Genomic DNA, 21,941 nt, shown 5'->3' on the forward strand with positions numbered 1-21,941 from the left:
ACACATTAATAACCTTTCCTGTGTTGTGTATGTAATATTTAATATTCATGGTTCAAGCTGAGACAGGAAGGATTTCAGGGAAGGATTTCAGCCACATACTGGCTGCAGCAGCAGCAGCTCTGTTGTCAAACATAAACAGTTAGATGAGCAGAAGCAGACCGACAACACCACCTGTCATCTTACTGATGTGTTTGTTTGAACTGATTTGAACTGTTATTACCAGAGGTAGAAACTACCACCCAACTTTTAGCTGTTTTAAATATTCATCCATTAGCCCTCTTTTAGCGAACTATTACTTTATTCGACTATCAGTATCAACCATTTGTTCTTTACGTTTAGCCCTGTCTCATTCCCTCTTCCACGCCACCCTGCAGGCCTCTGTGGCACCTCGCTGGTCACAGCCTGCCCGGGTGACTGGCAGCTGTAACCCGACATCCTTTTGACCTTGTTTACAGTCTCACATTAAATGGCACCTTGTGATCATCAGTGCCTCTATCAGCAGAGCCCCTGAGGGAATGTCGCCTGTGTGACATTAAGTCCAAAAACCCTCACCCATCTGCCCGGCCACCACTGCACACGCTGCTTGTCCTGCTTGCACTTTTGGGCAAAACACAGCCAAGTTCACTAAAACAACAACATAACAACAGCAACAACACATTCAAAATTTATTTTACTTTAATTTTCCTGTTCACAACAAAATTTTGCATATACACAGACTTTCTATTCAATTCTGACTTTACGCATCCTTTTTACTGCTCCTCAGTGCACAGGATGAAATCAGTGAAGCAGAACAACCTCCTATATTGGACCAGCAGAGGGCGCTCTAATATATTGTTTGAGCAGACATCAGTGAAAGGCCCTAGTGCAACATTTTTGACAATAATTATTTCAGTGCACACATTCGTCCGTTATCATCTCTTCTCACCAGCACATGTTCAATCATCACTTTGTTGCTAATAATCAATATAATGACACAAAATAATGACTACTGTAAATATAATAATACCCCACCTAATGAATCATTTCATTTACTCTGGGATCATTTCACCAGCTAAATGTTCATAAACATATACTAGCTCAGACTCCTGTATTGTTCCTGGCCTTTGTGTGACAGGGTCAGTGGATGGACATTACTGCCTGCATTATGCTGTAGCCTGAGATGATGATGGGTAAATTGGACAAAACCTATGCAGACGGCACAATTATCTTTAAATAGCTGAATAGAATAAATTGCATTATGTTAATATATACCTCTTTCTGATCTGTTCACCAGTAATTATGCCATTTCTTTAATCTTCAAGAGTTTTAAAATGGCATTTAATTATTTTGAATTTATACATTTTTACTAAACCAAAAAATCGTTGATCAACAACAGCCTCATTTTACAGTTGATCACGTCTTCTCTATCAATTCTATCGATTTCTTTGTAATATGTTGTCTTTATTTTTGCTATTGCACTAATTTTAAATAAAGATCCCAAGTCCAGACTTTAAACCAAATAATAGTATTATTATAGTATTATAAGCACCCTACTAACAACTTAATATTACTACTGGTATAACTGTATCATCTTCATATGATTAATCTTTGAATTACACCTTATTCTTAAATATTACAAATGTCCTACTTTAATTAGCTCTATAGGCAAAAAAAAAAAACCTTGAAATACTTTCTAAAAACACAAATCCATAAGCTTTAGTAAGAATATAAAAATACATAACTGTGACAAGGAAACAGATTCTTCACAATATGAACAAAGTGTTTCAAAAACTGCATTTGTCTCATCAGTCCATCATCTGCTCCTTGAATTGTAAATCAGTGTGTAGTCTGCTGGACAACAGTTTACACTTCAAGGATTTTTTACACACTTGTACACTGCCCTCCATTCTCACACACAAATAGCCACTTATATGCGCTGCAGATGGCTGCAGGAAGAGCATATATGTATTGATCGCAGAGTGCAACCAGTAAACATGAATAGACTGCAACCAACATGTAACTTTTCTATGCCCTGTTGAAATAAACATATTCATGACGGCAGGCTGTTTGCTGGAAGAATCTCTGCACAAAAGCTCCATGAAATAAGAAGCTAGAATCCTTTGCTTCCACCTTTCATGAAAGTTTCATTGATTCTTTAACTTGTAGATGCAAGGAACAACTTTGCAGACAAAAAGTTTCAGAGCAGTCACCATGTTGGAAAAAGCAGGGCGATTGAAATCCCATGATGCCTCTGCATCTTTCTGGTGACCTATAGAAACTACAAAGGCCTGTCACAGAGGCCTTGTGTTTGTGTCTGCTCTACAGTGAGCTGATGCAGTCCCATAGATTAACCTGCACAGGTTTCCAAATATTACACAGATGGTCTCACCCCTGCCTCCTGTGCAGACACACCAAGTGTCAGAGCATCTGCTGAAACAGTAGATTTGGGTAAAAGCTCAATGTCTGAATTCAGTGAGGGTGGAAAAAACAAGGCTGTCCTATTACTACACAGGAAAGCTAACATTGGTGGCATATATCACAAAACCATATATATATAGCCACAGTTGTGTTAAATGTAAGATTATATATTAAATACAGTAATTCAGGATCAGTCTTTCATATTTTGAGGTCTAATTAAATGATGCAGTTTTTCCCCTGCCTTTTAACAGGCACTGTGTTTGTACATTACTTTTCTTCGTATAAGTCATCACTGCAATATCCTGTAATATCCAATAAATATCCAATAATGCAAATACTATCAATAATACAAATGATTTTTATCCAGTTTCCTGCAATTGATCATTTTTTGTTCTGTGATACTTTCTTTTAACATTTACAGGAATAAGTCTCACTGTGAAGACTCCGAAGATAGTGTGGTCATTAAAGACAGCATAGTGTGGACACTGTTTAACCTTGCTGAATGGTACCTGAGCAGCACATTGTCAGCTTCAACCCTGACCTCTGACCTCCCTATGGAGACCAGTCAGTAACCACAAGACAATTAACCTTGAGGGATCAATAACAGTAACATCATAAACAGTTAATTAGCTTTTCTTTTTCTTTTTTTTTCAGTAGTCCAGGATCTAAAGTATATGAAATAACCTAACGTAGGTCTTGATACTATTTGTGATGTGTTGCTACACAGAGTGACCTTTATTTTCTCAGCAAATTCAGTGCCCTGCCTGGCTGGTGGGGAACTGAATGAGGGCTATTACCAAGAAACCACCTCTGCTCAGCAGCTTCATACCATTCTGCTGTTCCCGTGAATGAGTAATTTAGAAAGACATCTCTGTTTTGCAGACACTTCGTGAGGCCTGCATGTCGCACAGGTTTTAGCCTGAGAGGCAGTGGTGGGCGCAGGTTTCCGACAGCCTGTTGTTTCTCGGGCGGGTACCACGCGCAGATACCAAGCAGGAGCGCCAGCGCCTTGACAACTTTTCCATAATTAGATGAGGCCTTGCACTCAGCGTGGGGATTCTTGCACTGAAATCCAACATGACATGTGTGATCACGACCCAAAGTCGTGTTTAATTAATTTTTGTTGCAACACAGGGCACACAGACATCATTCCCTGCAGCTCTCTGCACTGAAAAACCCCAAATGTTCCACTAAAATAGGTCACAGTGAGGATTTAGATGTATGTTTTAAGAATTTAACCTGTATTTTAGGTTAAATTCAACAAGTGATAAGACCAGGTGTTTGGTCTTTAGGATTCTGTTCACCTATCTCATAATATAATAGTAGGGAAGTTAAATGTTCAGTTAATCTAACCTAGTTCAGTTAAACCACACAGCACGTTGCCTTTAGCTGTTGAGCGTGTCTTTGCCGCCTTTTGAATGTCGGCACATGCTAGCCAGGCTTGTGCTTATTATTCTGCTGCAAAGCTCCAGATGGATCAACACATGCTGAAAATATTACAAGCAGGCATTTGCATGTGACCTAAATCCCTCACTTCTGCTCCACCATGCAGACAAGTCAGTCCAAAGACATTATTTAATGATCCTGGATTAGAACATTTGTACAGCACAATCTATTTTCCCACACTGGGAGTCACTGAAATGAGCTGGTTTTGGCTACTTAGTTCAAAACATTAACTCACAACAAGTCTGAGTGGTTCAAATTTTACCAGACTTGTACCTTTTTTGAAAATTAATTTGGAAATTAAAGGTACTCATGACCTTGGTGCTGTTGAAAAAGAAGTACAGTTATTAGTCCACCATGCAGCATTTGTTTATTATTGTGTGTAAAGATTTGATGGTGCTATTCACTCATTCACTCACTCATCAGCCTTAAAGTACTTTGTACTTCATTCAGGGTATATGTGTGGCCTGTGTGTTTTATGTCATTTGTATTGTGTATGACCTAAGGATGAAAAACTTTGAATTGTGTCCTCAATGAGTATGGACCATGGTCCAAAATAAATTGAACTAACTGACTAACAAAGAAAGGCTAAGCCCACCATCACACCCGATGCACTCAAGACCTGTAAGAGAGCACTGAAAATAAGCCTGAGACACACCATTGGCTGAAATCGCATTTAACATGCATGCGCTCCAAGATATTAACATGCATGTATTTGCAACAATAGCCTTTGCTGTTGTTTTCTGGATCTTCATTAATTCTGTAATTGTTTGCTGCCAGTGATTTACTGCCAAGTTTTGTGAACATCAAAGGCTTTTCTCTTTTTTTCCTGAAACCAGACATAACCCATTAAATTAACATGCATATTGCATCTTGAGCTCAATAAGTTGCCTAATTAATTGTGAGAGGCAACAACAGCTTGTGGTTGTTATGGGTATAAGTAGTTTGTCCTCTTAGCTTGTGTGGTTATGGTGCGTGTCCATCTCACCACATGTATGTTCAATGTGTGTGTTGCTGATTAGAAATGAGGACGGCGAGGTGCATGTGATGGTAATGCAGCCTCCAGTGCTCTCCTTGGCCATTAATAACCAGGTTCCCTTTGAACGGACCATGATGAGCAAGGTGGCCCCTTTTTTTGCAGCAGTTGCAGCATGTAAATCCGCCTGCTGTGTTATCTCCTTAACTGCTCAAGGGTCCACCTGAGTTTGTCCACCTGATGGATAAATTAAAGAACCTACAAAGGCTGCATTTTTTCTTTTTGATCATTGTGTGTCACAGTGTCGTGTACAATGCCAACATCACACACTGTACTGTGCAAAGGTTGCACAGAATGAATACTCGAAACACTGAGTCCATTGTGAACGGTGTTGAAGGCCGGGAGTTTCTTTCAGCACTACTCCCTCAGTTTGTAATATAAGGCTTTCATCTAGAAACATATTGTTGTAAAGCCCAAGCTGAAATGATGACATCATCAGGGGTTTTTTTTTCAGACTTTGAAAGTTCCCTCCAGAGCCACAGAAGACAAACACTGTACACAATCAGACCAGCAGCTGAACAGCAGTTTTTTTTTGCTGCAATAGTCTATACTTTTACAGTGACAGTGGAATAAATGATTATGTCCAGTATTATGTTAAAGGGGTTGCTGGTAATGACAAACCCACAGAAGTACATGCACTTCCTCTCAGCTCTATGGAGCATGTTGGAATCTTTCAGTGAATTGTTTTGGTTTTGTGCCCGTAACTCTTACTGTTTTAGCTCACTCTTACGGCTCTCGTCAGCAGTGTTTCCACATGCAGCAGGCAGCTCAGAAAAAAATCTCAAATAAAAATACTGGGTGCTACCTGCTCAGCACCAGGCAAACACCGTTAGCATTCAGCTGCAAAAGAGCCTGATGGGTCTCCCAAGAGTTGTGAATGATCAAAAGCTAAAATGCAGAGTGAATATTGGACTTACATTAATCAGAAGCAGGACTTCAGATGAATGCTAATGTTACTGGATATGTAATTAGCAACTGAAAACAAGTTTGTCATCTTAACTGAAAAGATGACAGAGTATATCAGTGTTGTGTTTGCAGCTTGTTTTCGTTGTCCCCAGGCAGCTAAAAATTAAATGCAGGTTTATAATTCAGACTACTTTAGAAAAAAGACCCACACTAAAGACCAGACATTTCAAAACAATCAGCCCATCAAACTCTCCAGTGGATCCCCATAATGGAGCTAGACAGTGTTCTTATAACATTTGTGATGCAACCAACTGTAATTTCTCTACAATAGGTTCTCCAGATATAATCTACAACTATGCAACCTGATGTAACCATTTTTATACCCCAGAGGTTGTTTAAAATTGTCATCTGTTTTTGTGGCCATTGAATTTCTCGCAGGCCTGTAAAGACCACCTGATTAGGCTCTTGACCTTGTGTTGAATGCCCCCCCCCTCCCCACTCCAAACCCATATCTCTGCAAAATTCTCAGAGGAAGTAGCTGTGGTCAGATTATTTCATGAAAAACATTTAGTTGTGATGGTTAAGGTTCAGCTAGGAAATGCATGATGTCAATGAGCGTCCTCACAGCTATAGTAAGATGAATGTGTGGTGTGTGTGTGTGTGTGTGTGTGTGTGTGTGTGTGTGTGTGTGTGTGTGTGTAGGTGTAGGTGTGTTTGTGTAGGTGTGTCTGTCTTCTGCTGGCTGTATATGGGTGGATAGCTCATTATCTATTGTCAGCCGGCACAATGGCCTGGAGGCCAGGCTACGCTGGCCCAACAGCCCCGAGCACAATACCTGTAAACAACGAGCAACCTAATTGAAAACACAGTCTAGCATCGCCGTGTTGTCTCGCAGTGACAAAGCAGATGAATAGGGAGGTAGGCTTTTAAACAGAAAAGCTTCATCTGTGGAAAGGTGGGAGTGTGTTCCAAATAAAAGGTTGCAGTAGTGAAAGTATCGAGTGTAACCTCAAACACATCTGAGTTTTTTCATTTATTTATTTATTTTTATGACCAGTTGACAAAGTGCAGGTGCTCTTATCAATACTTCAATAAGAGGATGCTGTTTGGATGCACTAAAATGAAAAAGAAATATATATTGATACCACTAACTTTAGATAACTGTACATTCAAGATTAGACACATTAGCCAATGTGAAATACCGAATCAGATGACGCACAGCATTGATTTGCTAGAGTAGCTTTTAAAATGTTATGCATCAGCTCACTAATGCATTTAACCCTCACGTTGATTGGTACAAATGTAGCCCTCCTATGACCCTCTGGGCACTGAAATCAGAGATATAATTGTCCTGTATGTTCCAAATGAGGCCAATATGTGCTTTATATGACATATATGAGTGTGGAAATGCCATTCATGTAGGTCACTCAGTCTACATCCATCCATCACTTCCACCCACCAGGATCTTAAACACACATAGAGGGAGATAGAGAGAGAGGGAGAGAGAGAAGAGCTTCGTGTTACTCGCGCTTGACTGAGTGTGGTCTAAGTAACAGTAATCCAATCAGATAAAAGACTACTCAACATACAAGTTTTGCCATATATTTCAGCCGCTGTGCGCCCACCACAATTTCACTAGTTCCCTGTCAACTTGTTGGCTTCCATTACACTGAGCTCTGATATTATGGACGTAATTCTTTTGACGCTGTTCTTTAAGTGGGTTTTGCGATTAGATTCAGATATCTGCCTCTGTTTACTCTGATGCTCAAAGAGCCTCAGCCATGTCTCCCCCTCATTCTCTGTCTCCGTACTCTATTAATATACAGGATCTTTCCCCTCTCTCACCAAGTGGCTCCTATGCTTGTTCTGATGTGTCCTTGTTTGTACAGTGGGCCTGTTTTCAAAGCCATGGACTGGTTATTGTAGTATTACATGTCTCATGGATGTTGTTGCTCAGCTGTTGAGCTTCACAGACAAGTTGTCTTGAAGGTCAATGAAATGGACAACAGATGTTAAGTTAAAACACAGGAGAAACAAAGGTCAGAATAAACGGGTTCAAAGCTGCAACCATCTAACTCAACATTTGCTGATGTGTTATAGATATAACACATAAGTGGTTGACAGAGCTGATAGTGTGTGTCCTCATTAAAGGGGCGTGCTGCTCATCCCCTGAAAACTGTTGTATAATGTCTTCTTTGGCTCTGTAGGAGTTTTTAAGTCTTTCCAAAAATAACTGGAGTGATCTCATCTAAGTTGCCTCAGCCCGAGCTTGGAGACATTTATAAAAAGTCTGCATCACTGAGTTTGAAAAGACAACTCCTCCAACCTAAACAACCAGGTAGTTTGTCCCTGGCCTCTGATATGGCCCACATGGGCATGACAGCAGCAGGTATACTGGATCATCGTTGTCATGGTTAAAATGAGTACTTCCTTAAGGTTAAAGGACATTTGTCGTCATGGTTGCATTAATAAACCAGTGTTTAAGGTTGTGGAAGGGTCATGGCTAAATCATCGACAGTTTCACAGGGGAAACAAACAGCTGCCTCCCGTGTGAAAGACCTCTGTTTTGTTGGCCTATCCATCCACCTCAACCTCCCCCTGATGTGGACTTTGACTTCCTCTTTTTTTCTCCTGTCATAATTATTACATCCGCAAGAGATCACGTAACAGTAAAACAGAACTGTGGGTTGTAAGAAGCTGCTTGCGCAGACAACCCATGGGGTCATTTTTTTTTTACAGGAGTACAGTCTCACCTATCCAGTAAGGGGATGTTCTCGGGTTGCACTTTGATAATTGTAGGATTCAACTTTTTTGGACCTTGACCGGTACTAGGGGCTAACAGGGAGGATGTCTTGGCCACAGATTTTGATAATTTTTTTTATTTAATCTGTCTCTTGTAAGTCTCCCAACTTTGTGGAAGTACAATTCTAAATCTCTGAAATACCCACTTAATAACCCATTCTCTATTCTTCTATTCTGTTTTTCTTTTCCTTTGTGGAACAAGGGAAAATGTCACTGAGATTAAAATCTTATTCAAAAGAGACCTTGGCGAGAAAACCACATGAAAGCACAAGGCTCAATAAATACAATGCAATTCAGATTCAGAATGAGAGGTAAATGCTTTAGGATATCCAGAGAAATTGACCCTTTGCTTTTTTCTTTTCTTTTTTTTCTTTGTAAAACCAAAAACACAATATAGTGTAACATAAAAAGTGTGAGGAATGGTTTAAACAGTACAGTTCTAACATAAGTTGTAAATATTAGCATGTCAATATAGCAAGCTTACTTCCCACAGTAACTATATATACAATAACTTTTATTTTAAGAGGCAAGCAGCAAATCATGCAATACAAAAACAATACTGCTCCTTAATTTCCACGTATCACATGGCCCGTCAACTAGTGAGGATGCTGACTTGGCTATGGGTTTCAGTCTCAGTTTTTTAGCATAATATCATGTATGTAGCCATCAAGCACACATTAAAACACTTTCACAGATTTGTAGTTTTAAAAAGAGTCAGCCATTCAACCCACTCAGCAACCTAAGTTAACTAGCTACGAGAAAATATCTCAGCAAGAGCTATCATTTTAGTTCTCATCCAGACCTGAGGAGCCTGGTTTTGTCTACGTGTGTCTTTACTAAGGAGTGTTAAATCCTTATCCTCCAGCATAGGAAGCTTTCTAGCTTAACAGGCTTAGTCACTGCAACTAAGGAGAACAAGGCTTGGAAAATGGTAAAATTAGCCAAACACTATTGTTTGTTTAAATAATCTTGAGGATTTTTTAATAGGGCAAAGGTTGCTATATGCATATAATAATGTGCATTCATGATCACCTAAACACCATCAGGAACTTCTTTTTGTCCTGTTCTGGCTATTTCTCTCTCTCTCTCTGTTAGTCTCCCTGTTGACCATGCCCCACTTCAGCCAAATACACGCCTCTTGCTGCTCGCGGTGATGCCCTCCAGATGTTTTTTAGTCCAGCTCTTTGCCCATACAAAACAGGGAGGGGTCATCATGTGGCCATCATGTATCTGACCATGCTGGTCTTTCTGGGTCGGTCAGCCTCTCCCTCCCTCTCTGCTGCTGCTGTTTGAGTTCCCCCAGGCCAGTGAGCCTGGTCAGTGAGGCCACATAACCCGAGGCTATGGGTAAACTCAGGCAGGTCTTGGGTCTAGAGGTGCCGCCTTACATTTGCAGTTAGTTGGTCTGAAGAGCCTCTGTGACGGGCCTGGATGTGATCGGATCCGAGTAGCACTAATCCACTGGGCTGGTTGGGGCGGGTTGGGACTCTGGTGTCCCATTAAGTTTAGCCTGGAGGATCATAAGGTTACAATTTCAAGAGTCTGGACTAGCCTTGGGTAATGCAATCTGAAGGTCCACAGCGCAGAGATCCTTGTAAGACTACAAGGGAAGAGAAGAGCTATTAGTCTATCAGAGTGACAGAGAGAGAGAGAGAGAGGTGGGAGGGTTAAACTTATAAAAGGAAAAGAGTCTTCAGGCCTGGAAGCACAGCTGAAAAGCCTTTATCTTAATATCACACCTCTGGGCCGATCATTGAATGTAGCTGTGTTGATTTGCACGTGCTTGAAGTGAGTGACCTTTCAGGGTGTTTGGTGGTGTGTGTGCAAATTTCTTAAGTAATACTTTACATTTACACGCACAAAAACAAGGTCCTGTGTTCAGATCTCAGCCTTCATTTATTGTGTGTGGAGTCTGAGTATTGTCTCATGTGTCAGTCGGTTATAGTTCCAGCTTCCTGCCCAGTGATAAACCCCTGTACGACCATCACTACAGTACTACAGCTGTCCATGTATTAGCCCTGTGATAGAGATCTGTGCGGGGATGAATTCTCTGGGATGAATTACAATGGACTACAATATAATATTAGCACTTGAAGTATTTTCCATCCATCTATCACATATTTAACTTTTTTTGTTTTAATCTACTGAACGACATTATGTCCAGAGTCATTTTAGAAGCAGTATAAAACCATGTATCAGATTTATTCGTTTTAGTACAGAAAGTTAACTTGAGAGACTTTTTAGTAACAATAAAACAACATAGTAAGCAGGATCACTTAAATTGCTAAAAACATATTTTTCATTTACACCTGATGCTATCCAGCCATGCAGACAGTTTCAGTTTTATTTAAAAATTCTGCAGAATGCATTGGTGCTCGGGATGATCTACAGACAGCAGATAGGTTTGAAAGTCTAAGTGTCAGTGATGGATTGTGTTTTCCCTGGGAAACTGTGCAGCTAAGGTGGTTTACTTTGGCTATATTAGGTGTGGTGGTCTAAGTTTCAGGCATGGTAGCCCACCTCTGCTATGAAACGCATTAAGATGAATCCCAGCATTTCAGTGTACTGTAATGTTATGTCCAAACATTTCATAAACAACTTTTAATCCTAAAAGGGGTCAAATTTCTTTTTGCCATTCTCCAAAGTCATTAGTGACCTGGTTTGCCAATAGTAATGATCATCAACTTTTGTTGGACATTTACAGGTATGTAATGAAGTATCAGAGGATGTGTCGAGATTCAGGACTTTTTTCTTTTAGATTAAGATGCATTCCTTCAAGATAAACTTAAACCCTGTGGGCATCACTGCTTAAATTAAAGCTGATGTAATCAGATTGAATTATATCCTGAGGGTATGTCCCTTTTAGGTCCCCTTTTTTTCTGTTTCAGGTTTCAGCTCGTGATATTAATTGGGTCCCATCACAGCCCACTTTATTGAACGTGACACTCCAAACAGGCCATGTCCTTACATCTAACAACATGGACGAACGTGAAGAGATGAGAAAAGAAAAAACCTGAATAATTAAATTTAAATTACTGACCAGTTGATTTGGCAATTATGGTCAATTAGCCAGCACGTGGGGAGGTGTGAAAATTAAAGCAGGCCTGATCTTCCGATGAGCATTTTGACACTGTGACCTGTTTTAGCCTTCAGGCAGATGTTTAGGAGCAGTGCATAATGTGACTTCACACCATCTCACAAAATACACACAAACACACACACAGTGAAAATGAACAGGAACCACAGACATGTTTGTGACAAAACACAGATCTTTATAATGGCATTTTTTACTTAACACAAACAAGTACTTTCTTCAGCGCCAGCACAGAATGATTCAATATCCAAATAGAGTAGAAAAATGTTTTTTTTAATCAAATGTTCAGATCTCTTCCCTTTAAAAGCACTTCCTATACAGTTTTCTTCCCTTAACCATTAGCCATGCTAATGACATTGACTGTTTGTAAGGCAATGTCACCACTTTGGTCCAGACTGACATATAAAGGTCTGTTTTTCAGTGAAATGTCTTGACAACCATTGCATGGATCGTCATGACATTTGGTCCAGATATCCACGGTGCCCGGAAGATGAATGGACTTTTCACCTGTCACCACCAGCAGGTCAAAGTTTTCACTTATTTGATGAAATTTTTCAATGTCTACAAAGTGGATTGAGACAAAATGTTGTATAGATATTCAAGGTTCCCGGAGGATGAGTCCTAGTGGAGATTTGTTTTTGGAGATCCCTGGTTTTTCCTCTAGTGCCACTTTGTCCAAAAAGTCTCAACAACTGTTTACAGACATTCATGTTCCCATCAGGATTAACTGTAATAACGTCGGTGATTCCTCAACTATTACTCCAGTGCCATTATCAGGTCTTTTTAATGTGGTTAAAACCATGTATTCAGGGCTGGAATGACCTTGAATATTATGTTTTAAAAAAAGAAAAAAAAAGAATAACCTCCTTTCTGAAGTGGCTATAATGTGAGGTATGATTGTATGGAATGCCCCATACTCTGTCCTACAAGAGCAGGGTTACTTGTACTTCATTTCAAAAAGCACAATAGATTCACTCATCATGTTCTTGAAACATTAATCTATTTTGAATATCTATTCTATCAAGATGCAGTGTGTTTAAGCTAGGCAAAAAAGCTAACTTCACAATAAAAGCCATCACTTAATGTAGCGAGCAATAATTTAAAGCTTCAGCATACTCAAAATTACAATTTTAGGGGGTAAAAGTCTTGTCTTGTCTATTTCTGTTTCTGCTGGAGAGGCAGAGTCGAACAACCTGCCGTGAGAAAGCATAGTGGCGCTCGTGCTGTGCTCTGTTCCAAACATAACAGCTTTCGTATGGCTCAGAGGTTATTGAAGGAATGAATGTTATACGCTTCAGTTCCCCACAGTAATAAGCAGCGTTAAATAGTCACAGACGAGCTGATGATCCAAATGAAAGTGTGTAAAAGACAAAAAAGGTAAAGTTCTAATTGCTGCTGATGATTTTGGTTTTCTTTACCTACATGTTTTATTTCTCACATGTCAAATGAACAACCAGACTAATAAGATGCTGTGTTACCTTATCACGTTTAACATTTAAAGGTCCAAGAATATGAAGAACGTCTCAGCGCCTTGGTGAGAAGACCTGAGAAGGAGTGAAGTCAGCCGTCACAGTAAGTCTTGTTAGATCACAGCCAGTGTGATCTCTCCAGCAGCAGATTCTTCTGTTCTTCTACTTCAACCAGTTTACCAGTTTCCTCCTTCCTCCAAATTCAAAGCTCAGGGTTTGCATGTGACGTCAAATAACGAACGAATGTTCTGTCATCAGTTTGGGGTTTCAGTCTGCTCATTCATCCTTTCATTCATTTAGGTCAGTTGTTTGTGCTGTCATTTCAGACCCTGCCTCTCCCACCTGTCTGCCTTCCTCAGCAGTAGAATCAGCTGATCTGCTCTGTTCCCCATTCCTTCATTAGCTACCAAGAACGTATACCTGTCCGTTTCTTGCTCTCTGCCAGATTGTCTTTGTGCCGCGTGCCATCTTTCTAGCTTTCTATTCTTTGCCCTGATTGATCCTGATTGTATTTTCGACCTTGTTTGTGTTGTTGTTGTTTTTTTTTCATTTTGCCTCAGCCCGACCCTTTGTGCTTTGTTTGCCTGCATGGATTTTTGTTTGCTTGTTTTTTCTCTAAGGAAAGTCTCTTTACTTTCATATCTACTTTCTCAGTCGTGCTCTAGGGTCGCTTATCTGAGAACTGTCACAATGTTCTGTCGCCCCAAGGAAATGTTTACCTTTATGACACCTACAAACTAAATTTGTTGGAAGTGCTTCCAGGTTAGCTGCTAAAATCTTTGGCTGTGGTCAAAAGTATCAGAATGTGCCCTTGTTGTAGTTTTTTTTTTCCTCAAGAAATTTTGTTGTGACACAAACCTTGAAGCAGTGGTGCGCTTTATTTGCAGTTAGATAAAGGAAGACTTGTATCCCAAGACTACAGTATGACCTCATTCTCAGTTCATGAATTGATTTTATTCAGAAGTGGAGAATTGGCAAGGCCAGTATCTTTCAATTGTTGGAAAAGTTCTTTGAGAAAGCAGAAAAATAATCAAAATAGCCCATTTGCCTTGCAGTTTCTTAATTCTTAAGGCAATTTGTGCATACCACTATACAACTCCCTCCGCTGTATGGCACACTTCAATAGGGACGACTGTGTTTACATGATTCTGACTGCTCCTGAGGTCATTTGCATTACTTGGGGCCAATCCTTTCAGTTTCCAGTTCAGTAAGATTCTGTATTTCTTTGGACAAGTCATTTGATATGTCTGTAGTCGAGTGATTTCTAATGGTGAGTTGTCAGGTTGTTCCAGATACGAGGTGTGAATGAGAGCGGGGATGCTGTGACGGACATTCCTCACAGAGCCCTTGTTAGAGTGAGCAACTCTCTGTGGCCTCAATGTTGTGACCTTTGTGACCTTCAGCTGCACTGCAGCATTTATCAGCTGTGACTCTTAAAGGCCCAGAGGCAATATTATTATCCTCCCAGAGGATATATTATTACTAATCAAATGTTACTTAACTTTTTAATTCTGCTGGCAATTAAAATCAGTGTTTGAATGAATCCTAAGAAATTTTCATTAAGGTATTTGTGTGAAACGGCTGTTTGCAAACGTTGTGGTGCACATGTGTAAAAATCTTGTAAATAGCTGTAAAAACTACATCTCAGTTATGGAACATTGTGGTAGAAAAATTAATAAGATTTGTCGACCAATTATTATTTGTAGGGATTTTCAAAATTTGTAGAATGGCCTTTCATTAAACGATGCAGAAGCAACTTTCTTGCAGTGATGCAAATCAGACATAATATAAAAAGTTCCACTGAAAATACAAAAAGCAAAACAAGGATATATTTAATGAAATAAAAAAAACTTAAATGAAATATTTTTAACCAGCAAAGTCTAAAGCCTTTGCTTTTTGAGAAACTGAGTGAGGATCAATAAAAAAAAAAAGGTTGGTATAAATTATTAAATTCTGTAAGAAGCAGAAATGAATTTAAATGTAATTTGTAATCTTCCAACGTCATTTTGACCAGTCTGCCATGTTTTATCGTCAGGCCATCACTGTCATCCAGTCAGATCAACTAAAAAGCCAATTACAGTGACGAGACACAGGTTGCAAAGCTGGTTAAAGTTAGTTTGAATTGAGAGGCATTGTTGTGTTTTACAATTCCTGCAAGGGAAAAGACTGGGGAACCAATTATGATAACAAGAATACTTCCACAGGAAGGCAATGGAAATAATGAAAGGGAGGCTTTCCATCGCTTTATTCTGCTTGATTTGGTTGGTTTGTTCAGGCCAAGATATTCAAAAACAGCACTTATAGCCTTAAGCAGTATTATTAATTCATAATAAAAGAGAGAGAGACAGAGAGAGGGAGTGGGAGTGGGAGAACACAGGATGCAAAGCAATAGGAAGATGTTTCCTTGAACATGCACTTGAATCCAGTCCGATGCGCTTTTGCACAGCGCAGTATGCCTGTCTGAGTTCACAAGCCAATCCTCCCTCCAGGTTTGAAAACTGCACTGGCCTCTCACAGACCTCAGGGCAAGGCATTCATATGGCAGGCGAGCTGCATATTAGACACATATGGTGCCGAAACAGATTTAAGAAATAAGCTGTCATCAAATAATCAAATCATTCATGTTTCAGAGAGCAATAATGGAGGTATGTGAGCAGATATGTCTGGGACCTTCCCTAGTGGGACGCCTTTGTGTGTGCTTGGTGTGCCCATGGACAAAGGCTCGTTACTGTCTCTCCTCTTCTCTTCATGGTCACACACAAAAGCGTGCAAACGAGAGAAAATCATCAAAAAATTACAGCTAATAAGCTGGATTCGGATGAGCCAGTTGATAGAAATTAGATCCATTTAATAGCCACATTAGATCCATTTCTAAGCACAGCTGATCAGAGGACACTTTCTTTATGTCCAGCTGTGAAGGAGAACTACAAAGTCAAAACTAAAGAAAATGACAGTAGCCTTTTAGACTGAGAAAAGAGCTGTAGGTAGTTTTACTCACTTTTATCTCTATTTTCTTTAGTGTTGTTACATAGTATCTATTTTATGTCTTGCTTTTGCCTTTTATTGTGAAGCACTTTGTGAAGTCTAATCTAGAAAGGTGCTAATTAAAAAAAGTTTACTTTACTACTGTTGACATTTAGTAACCTCAAACTTTCTAACTGGTAATCAATTTGTTCTTGAAAATTGAATAGATTTTGTAATGTAAGTCATTTTTCCTCATTAACAAACTAAAATGACTCAGAAATACTTAATCTGTTTTCATAGCAATAAAAGACACAGACTGGGTATCAAGCAGTAATAGCTGAAAACATGTCCTACATGTTGGATGAATGAATGTTTTTCTCTCAGTCAAAAGTAGTCGCTAACACTTTTGTTGCTGATAAGATGACTGCTGATCAATTCCCACTGGTCCAGATAAGCACTTAAATTAATTCATTAGAGCCTGAGCCGAGCAGTGGCTGGATATGATGCACACTATGCAAGCACTAGAAAAGACAAGCCGTGCTCCCTGTACCCTGTCTGCACTCATCCCATCAACGTCAACAGATAGCAGTGTCCTCACTGCAAAAACAAGCCAGCGCAGAGAGAAGAGGGGGAAAAACATGCACCACTCCGCCCACCAAACCTCAGGCTCTGCTTTTTTTAACCCACGCCTCCGCCTCAGCCCGTGCCCAGCCTGCTCGTCTGCTACACCCCCCCCCCACCACCGCCACCACCCACCCTCCACTTGCAACCCAAGGCCATGCGTCCATGCTGTGCATGACAGCTCACAACATCCTCTGCCACAAATGTTTTCTCAAAGCATCCACTTCCGTGACCCTATCAGCACATAAAACCTCCCCACAACCCCTGATGGAGTGTGCCTCTCACTTTTTTGAATGTGTCAACAATTTCTGGCTGGCTGGCCAGACACTGCATCCTGGCAATGTCTAGTGTGTGTGTGTGTGTGTGTGCGCCACTGCGTGCGTATGTATATCCATGTATGTGTGTGTGTTTTTGTACTTGCTTATGTATGTTAGAATTTATTTACGTCTTTGTGTTTTTTCTCTTTTCTACATAAAGCAGGGTAAGAAAAAAAAGGGCCATGTCATTCTTCCACATCTTAATCACACAGGAGAGGGCTGCTGCAGCATGGACCTCTCTGATCATGTTAATGAGGTCCCCTGGCTATGCAGTCATTGAAGTATAATTGACTTGTTCGTCTCTTATCTTCCTAATAGACACTCTGACCCAGAGCACGTTTATTTCGCTATGAGAAATGTCAAGAAGAATTGGAAGTTTCCTCAGTGTGCCCATTAAAACTGAAGGCATGCCACCCTGTCTCCAGCCAGCCAGGACCGCCATTGGCTCCCTGCCTCATTATGCAGATGCCAAACGTAAATAAATGATTTGCAGATCACTGCTGCCCCCACCACAACCCCCCCCCCCCCCCCCCCCCCCCACACACACACACACACTCACACACTCGCCCTATCCCTCTTACCAAACTGTGGTCTCCTCTCCCAGGTCTAGAAAGGAGGACAGGAAGAAGGGAGGGAGGGAGGGAGCAGAGGACAATTCAAAACTATCCAAGGAGCAACATGACGATTTGTCTCTCTGGAGCAAAATAAATAATACATAGGTAGTAATTATAATAAGACATGTCCCTGACTTGAAAACCTGGCGAAGCGCATTGATGTTGTTACAGCCACGTATGTCTCCTGGCTTTCAGGACCTATCAGAATCAAACAGGGTTGTGCGTAATGTGGAAGGACCAAGAGGCAAGCTGCAAAAGCAGGCGCCAGGCGAGAGCGAACCAGTGACTGTGGTAACACGCTTGTGGATATGAGAGGGAACATCTGTGCGCATCAGCAGCCTCCCGTTCCTGCATGTCCACCATGTCTTCTCAGGCCAGTCGCAAAGTTCCAGAGAAATTGCTTTTGGTCACAACACACTGTTTGCTGGAAACCGTCTTCCTTAGAGAAGCCTAGTCTCTGCACTTTACAGCTTCCATGTCTCCACTCCCCAAAATTCCTCGTCTTACATTGTTAAAACGACTCCTGTTTTAAGAACCCTTGTTTTCGGACGATTCTAGTGCTAGAATCTTGGGGGGGGGGGGGGGCATTTAAAGGTTCTTTTATATAACAGAAAAAAATATTTGCCATAATGATGATAATTAGAATAACATTGCTGTTTTGCAGAAAATAATACATTTAGGTAATCCAAATAGCATAACACCAAAAGAACGACAAGGCATTGGTAAATGACAGCAATGGTGCAAGAGACAGGTAAATAGATAAACATGAATAATTTAATCAAATGCAAATAAATGAACATAAAATGAGTCAGTAAATCTCAAGTGTGGGAATTTGCTGCTTTTTTCCCCCACAATTTATTTGATGACTGGCCTGCTATGAAAAATAACTGTTGGTGCTGGGGTTGATGGGCTCCCAGAAAGCCGTGAAAGATTTGTTTTACTGTAAAATGTTTGGGACATTGGCGAAAGAAGAAGAGTTAGTGAAATGCATCCAATTTCAACAATATACTCTACAATTTGAGTAACATTGCATGCAGCTGACATTAAAGTCTTGCTAACAGTTAGCTTTAGCTAAGTCACATTTATTCACATCAAACTTATACAACAGAGCATAAGTCAATTCATACTACGGAAACAGTGATGCTTAAAGTGCAAGAGAAATGTCTAAATGAAAAACACTAAACTGAACCTATGGCTGACTGAAGCTGGTCATCAAACTAATTAGAGGAGAGGTCTATTTTCTATTTTTATTTTTTAAGTTTGGGTGGAAAAACCACCCAAACTGGCAACGCTCATTCCAATCAGACATCAAGAATAAAGTCTCTTTATTCTCTTTCAGTTCGCTTCTATTTCCAACAAATGGCTTTTACACCGGTGGATGTCTAAATGCTGATTCAAAACTTCCTAAAACTGCCAAGTGCAAAAAATAGTAGAAATGGTGACTGTTTCATCTATTTATAAATTTTTGCTGACTTAAAAATGAGTTTTAGAAATTGATCTAAAATATATTATGTGTACCACACCCACATATTGCTGCTGATAGAAGAAATTACTTTATTGTCCTCCATGGTAGCAATGGCCAGGGCCAGGATTTTCGAAATCCAAGTCATGAGTCAAAAACCCTACCCCATGAGCAATTTTTGAGAAGCCACCAAAAAACTCTCTTTTCATGTTTCATTTATTCATTTAACTTTAATATCTTTTTTTTCCCCCCTGTGTGAAAAGCTCTAATGCTGTGCCTGGTGTGTGATAGCCTTGGTGAAGACTATCAAATCTCAAGGAATTCACTGTAAAAGAAAAAGAAATTAAATAAAATTTTAAAAAATTGGCTCTAAAAAGCCTAACAGGGAATAGTTGTCAAAGAAAAACTCCTTAACTCATCAAACTCGCCCGAACTCCCAGAGAAAACAGAGGAAGCTGGACCTCAGTGTGTGTCCTCAACAGAACAAATATTCAGTAATTACAGTATCAGTCATACAAGTGATTTCATTCGTTAAAGCAATAAGAAATGTTATTATATTTAACACATAGCAAGCTACAAACCTCAGTATAATTTATTAGAATACAGTAAGAATATAGCTGTCCACCTCACTTCATATTATAAGGGACCAAGAAGGATCTCTCTGTCATTTTTCCTTATTTAGTGTGCATTAATGAGATGACTGTGGCTGCCTTGTGTGCCCCCTGAAATTTTTATTTTCTGATCAGCTTCTGTGTGATCGCAGCACTGGCTCTGCCTTGACTTGGAGACATCATTATAGTAATTACCACAAGCTCTAGTAGTTGCAGGCAAATAATTGTGCCGGGTTCATCCTCCTCCTCCTCCTCCTCCTCCTCCTCCTCCCCCCTCCTCACCCTCCTCTTGCTGCAGCTCCACAGAGGAGGGGAAATTACATTTTTCACCAAGCCTTTCTGTTGTGTGTATTGTGACAGCGGTCATACTCCATCACATAGCCCCTCTCTCAGCTATGAGTATCCCACAATCGGAGTAATGGTGAACAAAAAATCTGAGCAGAGGAAACAGCCTATTTACCGCACAATCCCATACCACCTTTAGCTCGTGAATAGAAGAATAGGTTTAGTTCAATGACTACTTTTCATTTGCATTCATCTCAGCGAGGGTTCAAAGATCATTTTTAATTAAATGAATCTGGATTGAGGGATTCCAATTAATCTTTTGCAGCGTTGGTGTTGCCACAAGGTAAAAATCTCTTTCTCGATTTCTCGATCCTATCAAGACAAATTCTGAATCTTTTATTTGATGGTTTATATTTAATCATGCAAGGAAAGCTTCAAGCAGCCAGACATGTGCCTTGGATGACCGGTATCCATTTGTTCTGTGACCTATGAGTCTCTTTTTAACACAGAGAAGGCCAATTGTATGAGAAAAGCCTTCAGTAACATAATGTGCAAAGTTATCCCAGAAGTCCTTTAAATTTTTTCTTTTTCTTTTTTAAAATCATGTGTGGAAATGAAACACAGAAACTCATTTTTCTGTCATGTACTTTGACCTGCACAGAAAACATGGGCGAAGCATCTCTGCAGCTGCAGACCTCTTGACCTTCAGAGATGTGGTGCTGGAAAGATGCATGAGCAGTTTGAGGTGCTGCAGGTTGGGGGAGTTTGGAAAAAGCTTTTTTTTTTTTTTTTTTTTTTTTTTTTTTCTTTCTTGACTATACAACCTAGTGGCTCTTCCACATGTATCCTTTTTCACAACCTCAAAGATCCTTAGTGTTTTCTGAAACATGAGAACAAAAATGACCCCAAGTGCCATTGCTGCTGCAGTCTACAGAGAATTTAAATAACAATTTTCTTTTCTTTTTCCTCTTCTATTCCGCGTTAGCTCCTACTCGCCTGCTCTATTGTCTTTTTTTTTCCAGCGACCAGCATATCTAAACCAATTGTTTAGTGTGTAATAACAAACATAATTAGCATATCTTTTATTTTTAAAATGATTTTTGATTAAGCACTAAAAACTGCACTTTGTCACAGCGCTGAAGTGTACTAGAGTGTTAGCTTGTGTGCAACATTTCTGAAGTGCCATTGTTGTTCCTCACTTGTTGTGCACCATACTAACTCTCTATTGAACAGATGAACAATTAAGAGAGATGCAATTAATGCAAAATAGATAAAAGAGAACTGGTGAAAAGAAAGGCATAAAGAAAACCCAAACAAAAGTGGGATAATATTGGCTGAAAAACACATTATATGGACCTGAATATCAGCAGCCACTTCAGACACACACACACCCACACACACGGATGCAGTACAGGAGGGACTGAAGTGTATGCTTCATGTCAGCAGCATGAAATATACAAATTGATAGTCTGTCTGCTCAGATGGTCAGGGTGAGAGTCTGTTTGTTAAACCTGACTGTAATTTTGGGGAGAGAGATGGATAATTTTTCAACTCTGTAATTAGGTATTCAAGCCAAGGCCACGCTGGTCGCTGTCTACACCTTCTGTTCTAATTAGCCCAAATTGAACAATTTGTTTCTCCTTTTAAACCCTGAATCATCCCCTAATCTAATACTCATTTATGTCCAGAAGAGTGACAGCAAGTGACACTGGTTCACCTCTTACAGCAGCTCTTCACAGCACAAGCTCATCAAGATGAAAATTCAAAGTGCAACTGATAATCACCGCTGACAGTTTAGAGTTAAATGTGCTATGTGCTATGTGTGTTTGTGTTTTATACTTCCCATAAACAGTGTTACTACTACTCCTACGCAGTACTATCAAGAATATACTAAGCACTAATCCTTAGTATGCAAGAAAC

Source organism: Toxotes jaculatrix, chromosome 8 (assembly GCF_017976425.1).
Source record: "Toxotes jaculatrix isolate fToxJac2 chromosome 8, fToxJac2.pri, whole genome shotgun sequence".
Lineage (NCBI taxonomy): Eukaryota > Metazoa > Chordata > Actinopteri > Toxotidae > Toxotes > Toxotes jaculatrix.